At 39.3% G+C, this 10,298-nt stretch overlaps 1 pseudogene; it reads right to left on the bottom strand.

Annotated features, from left to right (window-relative positions):
• LOC110316732 overlaps window positions 1-5,543 on the bottom strand; it is a 7,208-nt pseudogene extending 1,665 nt beyond the window's left edge.
• Between the last annotated feature and the right edge of the window lie 4,755 nt (window positions 5,544-10,298).

Raw genomic sequence — 10,298 nt, 5'->3', positions numbered from 1 at the left:
CTTCGGTACTCCTCAGTTTAGAATTGTTTGTTTAGCTCTGTACCCCATTTTTTAATGGGGTTATTTGAATTTTTGGAGTTCAGGTTCTTGAGTTCATTGTATATATTGGATATTAGTCCCCTATCAGATTTAGGCTTGGTAAAAATTCTTTCCCACTCTGTTGGTAGCCTCTTTATCTTATTGACAGTATCTTTTGCCTTAGAGAAGTTTGCAATTTTATGAGGTCTCATTTGTTGATTCTTGATCTTACAGCACAGGCCATTGCTATTTTGTTAAGGAATTTTTTCCCTCTGTGCCCATGTCTTTGAGGCTTTTCCCCACTTTCTCCTCTATATATTTCAGTGTCTCTGGTTTTATGTGGACTTCTTTGATCCACTTAGACTTGAGCTTTGTACATGGAGATAAGAATGGATCAATTTGTATTCTTCTGCATGCTAACAACCAGTTGTGCCAGCACCATTTGTGGATGGTTTTAGCTCCTTTGTCAAAAATCAGGTAACCATAGGTGTGTGGGTTCATTTCTGGGTCTTCAGTTCTGTTCCATTGATCTACCTGTCTGTCACTGTACCAGGACCATGCAGTTTTTATCACAATTGCTTTGTAGTACAGCTTGAGGTCAGGCATGGTGATTCCCCCCAGAGGTTCTTCTATTGTTGAGAATAGTTTTTGCTATCCTAGGTTTTTTATTATTCCAGATGAATTTGCAAATATCCCTTTCTAATTTAGTGAAGAATTGAGTTGGAATTTTGATGGGGATTACATTGAATCTGTAGATTGCTTTCGGCATTATAGCCATTTTTACTATATTAATCCTGCTGATCCATGAGCATGGGAGATCTTTCCATTTTTTGAGATGTTCTTCAATTTCTTTCTTCAGAGAATTGAAGTTTTTGTCGTACAGATCTTTCACCTCCTTAGTAAAGTCACACCAAGGTATTTTATATTGTTTGTGTCTGTTGTGAAGGGTGTTGTTTCCCTAATTTCTTTCTCCTCCTGTTTATCCTTTGTGTAGAGAAAGGCCTGCATTCTGGGGATCATGTTCCATCACTGATGCCTTCATTATGTCCTTTTTATGGACTTGACCAATGTTAATTCCTGCATATGGCACCTCTGATATTTTCAGAAATTCAAGAAGGGTTTCCAAAGTGCCCAGTGAAGACACCTGGACACACTCCTTTTTCTTTTAGATTGAAAACATTTAGTTTCTGCTTTAACTCATGGATCAATTCATCTTTGAGAACTATGATTTCAACATCCTTTTAGACCAGTAAGAGAGGTAAACCAGTCAATATTTTCTCAAGGTTTTTCCCAAGAATTTCACTCCCTGGCTGCTCCCATTTATTTATGCTTTTCATATTGGTTCTTCCCATGTAATTCCTTCATAGGAGGAGGTAAATGGAAGCTTCAACAATCCCACTAAAATCAGGGACTAGACAAGGCTGCTCACTTTTTCCCTACCTATTCAATATAGTATTTGAAATTTTGGCCAGAGTAATTAGACAACAAAAAGAGATCAAGGTGATATAAATTGGAATGGAAGAAGTCGAAATATCACTATTTGCAGATAATTTGATTGTATATATAAGTGACCCTAAAAATTCCACCAGAGAACTCCTAAACCTGATAAACATCTTCAGTGCAGTAGCTGGATATAAAATTAACTCAAACAAATCAGTGACCTTTCTCTACACAAAGGACAAATAGGCTGAGAAAAATATTAGGGAAAAGCACACCCTTCAAAATAGTCACAAATAATAGACAATACCTTGGTGTGACTAACTAAGGAAATGAAAGATCTCTATGATAAGAACTTCAAATCCCTGAAGAAAGAAATCTAAGAAAATTTCAGAAGATGGAAAGATTTCCGATGCTCATGGATTGGCAGGATTAATATTGTAAAAATGGCTATCTTGCTGAAAGCAACCCACAGATTCAATGCAATCCCCATCAAAATTCCAACTCAATTCTTCACAGGGTTAGAAAGGGCAATTTGAAAATTCATCTGGAATAAGAAAAACCGAGGATAGCAAAAACTCTTCTCAACAATAAAAGAACCTCTGGTGGAATCACCATGCCTGACCTCAAGCTGTACTACAGAGCAATTATGGTAAAAACTGCATGGTACTGGTACAGTGACAGACAGGTAGATCAATGGAATAGAATTGAAAACCCAGAAATGAACCCATACACCTATGGTCACATGATCTTTGACAAGGTAGCTAAAACCATCCAGTGGAAAAAAAGACAGCATTTTCAACAAATGGTGCTGGCACAACTTGCAGTTATCATGTAGAAGAATGTGAATTGAAGGAGTTACAGAGACAAAGGTCAGAGCAGAGTCCATCCAGAGACTGCCTCACCCAGGGATCCATTCCATAAACAACCACCAAACCCAGACTTTATGGCAAGATTTTGCTAACCGGACCTTGATACAGCTGTCTCATTTGAGGCTATGCCCGTGCCTGGCAAATACAGAAGAACAGTCATCTATTGGATGGAGCACAGGGTTCCCAATGAAGGAGCTATAGACATTACTTAAGTAGCTGAACGGGTCTGAAACCCTATAGAAGAACAACAATAGAAACTCACCAATATCCCCAGAGTTCGTGTCTCTTGCCACATATGTGGCATAGGATGACCTAGTAGGCCATCATTGGGAGGAGAGGCCATTGGTCTTAAGAAGATTATATGCCCCAGTATAGGGGAATGCCAGGGCTAGGAGGTGGGAGTGCATGGATTGGGGAGCAGGGTGAGTGGGAAGGGTATAGGGGATTTTTGGAGAGGAAACTAGGAAAGGGTATTGCATTTGAATTGTAAATGAAGAAAATATCTAATAAAAAAATAAAAAGGAGGCTTTAAATCTGAGTGACAACGGGTCCTTCTACTCTAGTGACAATGATTGTATCCCCTTCTTTCAAATGCACATTGATTGATATGACATCTATTTTTGTGCTCATTCCAGGGAGAGATTTAACTTTCATGATTTGTGCTCTCAGCTCTTCACAGTATGCAAGCCACTTTCTCAACATAAATTAATTCCACAGGAAGATAGATGAGACTACCTGTGCCATCACCAGTATGTGCAGAGGTAGGTACCAAGGACACGAAAGTGGGGGGATCTTTATTCTCATATAACAAAGTAACATTCAAACCCTGCTATGCAAATCTTACAATAATGGCCTTTGCATGCTCCTCGAATTCATCCTTTGCATTCTTCTGCTGCTCTGTATGAGTAACAGCCACAGCAGAATCAGGGCTCTTCTTCTAATCATGTTACCTGTCAATCTTATTAAGTATAACAAGGAAGGGACATTTTCTTAGATTTGGGAATGTTGATTGCTTCAATAGTCTGGGGCTCTAAACCATGCATAATGTTAACAACTAAAATGGCAATGTCACAAAGAGAGCTTCCTCTGTTTCTCAGGTGACTGAGAGACTTCTCTCCAGAGGTATCAATAATCAGCATCCATGGAATCTGGACATTCTCTCTGTCAAAATTTTTAATCATCACACTTTGTTCATTAATAACTTCAAGACGAATGTTTGTGGCACCAATCTACTGAGTAATACCACATACTTCGCCATCTTGTACATGTGTGTGACAGAACTTCTATAGAATTTTTGTCTTCCCTGTGTCTACATGTTTAAGCACACATGATAGGAGCGCTTAGCTATTCTGTATTTATATTTTTACCATGTTCAGGTTGTCGTTTCTCAATTCTCCACTTCGCTTTGTCCTATACCTGCTCTTCTTTCGTTCCATTTTCACTGGAGTCATACTCAGAGTCTGAGGTGGCTGGTCTTTGTGTCTCCAGTTTTCCTGGAGTCCTTCTCTTCTAACAGCTTATAGTCCTCCTCGTCCCCATTGCTGCCCCCACTTTCTCCTTCCTTTTCCTCATCTTCACTCTCTTCTTCCTCTTCTTCTTCCTCCTCCTTTTCCTCAGGGTTATCTTCTGCTTCTATGTGAATCATATTACCTTTATTTCTCTCTCTCCTCATGACTGGCCATAGCTTCCCAGTCATCTAAACCAGTATCTTCACTGTCTTTTTCTTTCTCTGACTCTACAAAAGTGACGCCTCTTCCTTTTCCAGTACTCATTGGTCCACATTTCCACAAGAGAAATTGTTTCCAAAGATTCCGATACTTCTTTACTCTCTAGTGGCTGTGGTGTTTTCTTCTTTTTATCTTCATAAACTGGCCTTTTCTTTGGCAACGAGACTTTTGATGGCACTTCAACACCCTGAGCTTGGAGGTGTCTAAGGGTTACTTCAGCTCTGGCTCTGGCGTCTCATTGGGACTTAACAGTTTTCCTTCTTTTTAAAGAAACTATTTTCTTTCTTTTCCTTTTTGCTTTTTCCTCTCTCCCTTTTTTTTTCTTGTTCTAATTGTTCCTCTTCTTTTCATTTGGATTCTAGCTCTTTGAGCCTCTTAATCCTTCTTCCTCCTCTCTTCTGTCTCTCCTTCTCTTTGTGCTTAGCCAAAGCTTCCTGGATAGTTTTAACAGTGGATTTGCTAGGGCCTTTCTTCTTCTCTTTTTCTTTTTCTGCTTTCTTTTTGTTCTTATCTTTTTCCTTTTTGTGTCTTTCATGGTCATCTTCCAGAGCTGCAGCAGTGTCTCCTTTCTCTTCTGAGGCAGCTCCTGTGTCAGGAGTCCCTCTGAGTGTCAATGCTTCCTCCTTCAATGACTCCTCTGTCAATGCCCGCTCCCAGTCTCTTCTGAAGCTCCCGTTTACTCTGCTCCTTCCTGCCCTTTTCTAGCTCTTCTTTCTCTTTCATCTTCCACAACTACACTTTCTCTTCATCTCTTTTTCTTTTCATTCTTGTCACACTCTTTCTTTTCTGCCTTCTTCTGAGCCACTGTCTTAATTTTGAAGGAACAGTCATAGTCCTCATTACCACTGTCTATGGTAGGAACTGACATTTTCTTCTGATATTTTTCTGTCCTTTTCTGGACTGCAAAAAATTCATCGGACTCATCACCACTTTGATTGGAGGAGTTTACTCTTGAACATTCTTTACTCCTTTTGCTATAGTCTTCAACTCTTCTGACTCATCCCACTTTATAATTTATTTCTGGACTTTTTAAAAACCTGTTTTAGAAACTTTATTAGAATCATCAACATCCTCACTCCCAGAGAGCAGTACCTCGGAATTAGGTCTGGCACTCTTTTTTGATTTTGATATTTTTATCTTCCAACTCTTCACTATCATGCTCATCAAAACTTGTTTTCTTGCCTTTTGGTTCCTACTTTTAATCTTGTTTTGAGGCAGATTCTTTTTCATTGTTTTCTCTAGGCTTGACTGCAGCTGCATCTCTGTCAGCTCTGATGCCTTGGGCTTCTAGAGACAACTTCTCCAGTTTTCTCAGAATGTCATTCTCATCAAATTCTTGCTTCTTATTCTCCTTTTTCTTTTTTCCCTTTGACTTTTGAGGCTCCCGCTCCTTGGCAGCACCAGCTCCTTCAGTTTCTGCAGCCAAGGCTCCCAAATCAGTATCTTCCTTGGTACTGTCTTTGCTCTTGATTTTCTGTCTCTTCCCCATTGCTTTTCAGCGGTACTCATGGCCTGGCCCCGTAGTTCAGTGTCTCACAGAAGCACTGTTTTCTAGTTGAATCCAGTGCCCAACTCAGCTTGATCCTCCTTGTGCCACCACCTCTTGTACCTGGCTCTCCTAATTTTTTCTTTTACTGGAAATAGTTATTACTGATTTTGTTAGTCAGATTAGATATCCTGATTAATGTACCCCCTCCCTCTTCTTCTCCCAGTTTCTTCCCACTTCCCCTCCCGTCCTAATCCTCCACCTCTCTGTCTCTTTAGAAAATAAATAGGCTTTCTATTAGATTATAATAAAGTAAAATGAGATTAAACAAAATATAATTGGACAAAACAACCAGAAGAATAAGAGCCCAAGGTTAGGCAAAAGAAACATACATAGCTGCAGAGACACCATTGTTTGAATGCTGAAGAATCCCATTAAAACATTAAATTGGAAGCAATAATACATATACAAAGAATCTGGAAAACAAAAAGAGAGAATGAAAAACTATATAACTAAAATAAAATACATATAAACATAAGAAAAAATTAGAATACCTTACATAACATTATGAGACATGAAACTTCCAAACCTATGGTTGAGTTCATTTTCTGTTGGTCATCTACTGCTAAGCAAGAAGCCTACCCCTAAGATCAATGAGATTCTACACCTCCGTTGCTGGTGGGACTGCAAGCTGGTTCAACCACTCTGGAAATGAGTCTGTGAATTCCTCAGAAAGTTGGACACGGTCCTACCTGAGGACTCAGCTATATCACACATGGGCATATATGCTCCAACATATAACAAGGACATGTGCTCTACTCTGTTCATAGCAGTCTTATTTATAATAGCCAGAAGCTGGATACAGCCCAGATGGCCCTCAACAGAAGAATGGATATAGAAAATGTGGTGAGTTTATACAACGGAGTACTATTCAGTTATTAAAAACAACGACTCCGTGAAATTCATAGGCAAATGAATGGAACTTGAAATTATCATCCTGGGTGAGATAACCCAGCCATAAAAGAACACACATGGTATATACTCACTGATAAGTGGATATTAGGCAAAAAACTCAGAATACCCACAGACAACTCACAGACCACATGAAGCTCAAGAAGAAGGAAGACCAAAGCATGAATTCTTCAGTCCTTTTTAGAAGTAGAACAAAATACAGGAGATAGAGGATGGGAGGGACTTGGGAGGAAGAGAGTAGGGGAAGGGAAAAAGAGGGGCAGGATTAGAGATGGGAGGAGATGAGGATGATAGAGTGTCAGAAAATTGGACAGAGGTTTGTAGCAGTGGGGGAAGGGGAAATGGAAGTAGCGACCAGAAATTCCCAGATGCCAGGAAAGCAGGAGGCTCCCAGGACCCAACAGGATGACATTAGCTGTAATACCCAAGAAAGGGGAAGGAGAACCAGTAGAGACCATATCCAAATGTTAGACAAGGTCCCCAGTTGAGGGATAGGGCCACCCGTCTCCAAAATTTTAAACCAAAATATGGGGACAAAATGTGGAGCAGAGACTGAAGGAAAGACCATCTAGAGACTGTCCTACCTGGGGATCAATCCATATATGACACCAAACCCTGACACTATTGCTGATGACAAGGAGTGCTTGCTCACAGGAGGCTGATATAGCTGTTTCCTGAGAGGCTCTGTCAGACCTTGGCAAATATAGATGCTGATGCTTGCAGCCAAACATTGGACTGAGTGTGGGGACCCAAATGGAGGAGTTAGGGAATGGACTGAAGGAACTGAAGGGGTTTGCAACCCCATAGGAAGAACATCAGCTAACCAGATCCCTACCACCAGAGCTCTGAAGGACTAAACAACCAACAAAAGTGTACGCATGGAGGGACCCATGGCTCCAGCTGAATATATAGCAGAGGATGCCCTTATCTGGCTTCAGTGGGAGGAGAAGCCCTTAGGCTTGTGAAGGATAGATACCCCAATGTAGGAGAATGCCAGGGTGTTAAAGAGGGAATGGGGTGTTAGTGGGGTAGCACCCTCATAGAAGCAGAGGGAGGGGGTGTTTTTGGAGGGGAAACCTGGAATGGGGATAACATTTGAAATGTAAATAAATAAAATATCAGAGAGAGAGAGAGAGAGAGAGAGAGAGAGAGAGAGAGAGAGAGAGAGAGAGAATTGAGATTCTTTTTTTTTCTTTTTTCTTTTTTTCTTTTCTTTTTTCTTTTTTTTTGTTTTTTTGTTTTTTTGTTTTTTTTTTTCCGAGACAGGGTTTCTCTGTATAGCCCTGGCTGTCCTGGAACTCACTGTGTAGACCAGGCTGGCCTCAAACTCAGAAATCTGCCTGCCTCTGCCTCCCAAGTGCTGGGATTAAAGGCGTGCGCCACCAGACCTGGCATGAGAATTGAGATTCTTAAGTGAGACTCCCTGGGCGCAACGTTTTCATTTGCATGTGGTTTTCAATTGGAGATTGCTTCTTGGTCAAGGACAGGGACATGTGTTCACTTCTTTCAGCTCTAGGACCCCATACAGACATATGCAGGCCCTGTGCATGTGGTCTTATTCTCTATGAGTTCATGTACATCAATTCTTTTTCTATAGATGGCCTTGTTTTCTTGGTGTTCTCTATTCCCTCTGAATCTTCTATCCTTTCTACTTCCTCTTCTGCAGAGTTCCCTGGGTCATAATGAGAGCAATTTGTTAGTGACATCCCTTTAAAAGGTGAGTGTTTCATGGTCTCTCATTTTCTACATAATTTCTTTCTGTGGGTCTCTCTGATCCCATCTGCTGTAGGAGGAAGCGTCTCTGATGATGACCAAGCAAGGTTTTAATCTGTGAGTACAGCATTAAAGTCATTAAGAGTGATTTAATTTTAATTTCTTCTAATATTATTTGGTTTTATTTTACCTTAAGTCCTTTAACTATTTATTCTCAGGTTCTTGGTCACTTAAGAAGTGTTTGGTATAAGTATTATCTCAGAGTGAGCCTTAGGTCACATCAGATATTTGTTGTGTACCCCTGTAAGCTTCTTTCTATCATTGCCCTAGCATATTGCAGTCAGGGTGCCATTGTATATCAGAAGGTTAATAGCTGGGTTGGTGTTTTCTTTTTTCTTTTCATAGCATACAAGCTTTTCTGTCATTTAGAGGTTCAGGTTTTATGTAGGCAGCACCTCTATTTATCTATATTCAACAAATTGGATAGGTTTTGTCTTCAGTAATGGACCTTACTGCCAAGTTGGGGAGAGAGAACATATAATAGCATTGACCTCAGCCTGGGTTATTTTGGGGATTCTCATGGGACCCCTTTGGCCAATTAAAAAAAGCCATTCCAAGTGCTGGAAACTTTAATTTGCTGACAAGATATAGCCAGCTGTGGTTCTCTCTTCTCCATTCTTTAACAGTTTAATTTAGATGGCCTTCATATATGTACATATTTAAGAAGATTCTACTGTATTAGGTCATCATCTTACCCCTGAAATAGTTTTTTTTTAAAAATTTTAGCTGCTTCTTATGACTCCCATATTCACAACTATACAATATTCTTATGTATCAGTTAAATACCATTTTATCTAATACCAGAAAAATACTTTAACTGTGCGGTCTTGCTCTGTGCATCAAATCACATTTGTAAATGCTTCACTGAACAATATTTTTCAAATATAACCCACACATAGTAATCATATTTAAAAATAATTTTTTCATAATTATGAGCCATCTGTTCAATACTGATAAGAAGTTCAATAAAGGAGGCTGTAAAAATCAACAGTATTTGTTAATTATCTAACACATTGCTTAGCTTATTGAATATATTTAAAACTACAATACTTGTTTCAAAGTATAGGTAAAAATTTTACACCTACATTTAAAAACACATTTTAAGAATTCTTTCAGCTATGTTCTTTTAATCCAAATTTATAAGCAAGACATTTATTACATGGAGTTTGATCTTTCATTGTGAATACAATTTCTATAAAAGTAAGGCAGACAATTTCTATCTGAAAAAAAATCTTTAAAGTGCATTGTACATTAAAAAATCATTGAAGCATTCTGGGCTAAGCTGTTCATGCACTAGGTTTCAATGGTTTCCAAAATTATCAGTAAATTTAAGAGTCATTCTAATTTTCTCAGCCATTATTTTAAACCCCAGTAGGACAGAGAACAAATCTAATTGGTCAGTGAGGCATAAAACATTCAGGTCAAGTAGATCAGAACAAAAATGTTTCCTGATTCTTTGTGTTCTCCCTTCATGGATGCCCTGTTCCATGACGACTAACTCTGCTTCACTTCTAAAGTACTTTTGTAAAAATAACTTTTATTCACCTGATACAATTGTCATTGTGGAGGCTTACTGCCTCAGTCTGCTAACCTAGGCCTAGTTCAGAAAGCTTCTAGGCTTAATAAAATCTAATCTAGGTATCTAGACCTAGAAAGGTTTTAGCCTCTCAGATTTGCAGCTGAACAAGCTCACCCTTTCTAGTTCTTTATGAACTCTGTCTATCTGATTCAACTCAGACTTTGTGTCAAACTTTTCTCCAAACTGATTGACTCACTCAAGTCACTCCCTTAGCCTGTGAACTTTTGCACTTCTTGTGCACAAACTAACTCTCTGAATATGTTCTAATGTTCTGGCTTCTTCTCTTTCTCTGGCTTGTTCTGTTTTCACTTGTGTCTAGCTTATTCTCTTTCTGCCTGTCTTTGAAAAATTCTCCCAATAAAACTGCCGCCATCCTTTCTCTGCACTTTCTCTCTCTCTCTCTCTCTCTCTCTCTCTCTCTCTCTCTCTCTCTC

The sequence above is a fragment of the Mus pahari genome, chromosome 2 (assembly GCF_900095145.1).
Source record: "Mus pahari chromosome 2, PAHARI_EIJ_v1.1, whole genome shotgun sequence".
NCBI lineage: Eukaryota > Metazoa > Chordata > Mammalia > Rodentia > Muridae > Mus > Mus pahari.
The sequence above is the reverse complement of the archived record's forward strand: the minus strand, read 5'-3'. Positions and strand labels throughout refer to the sequence as shown.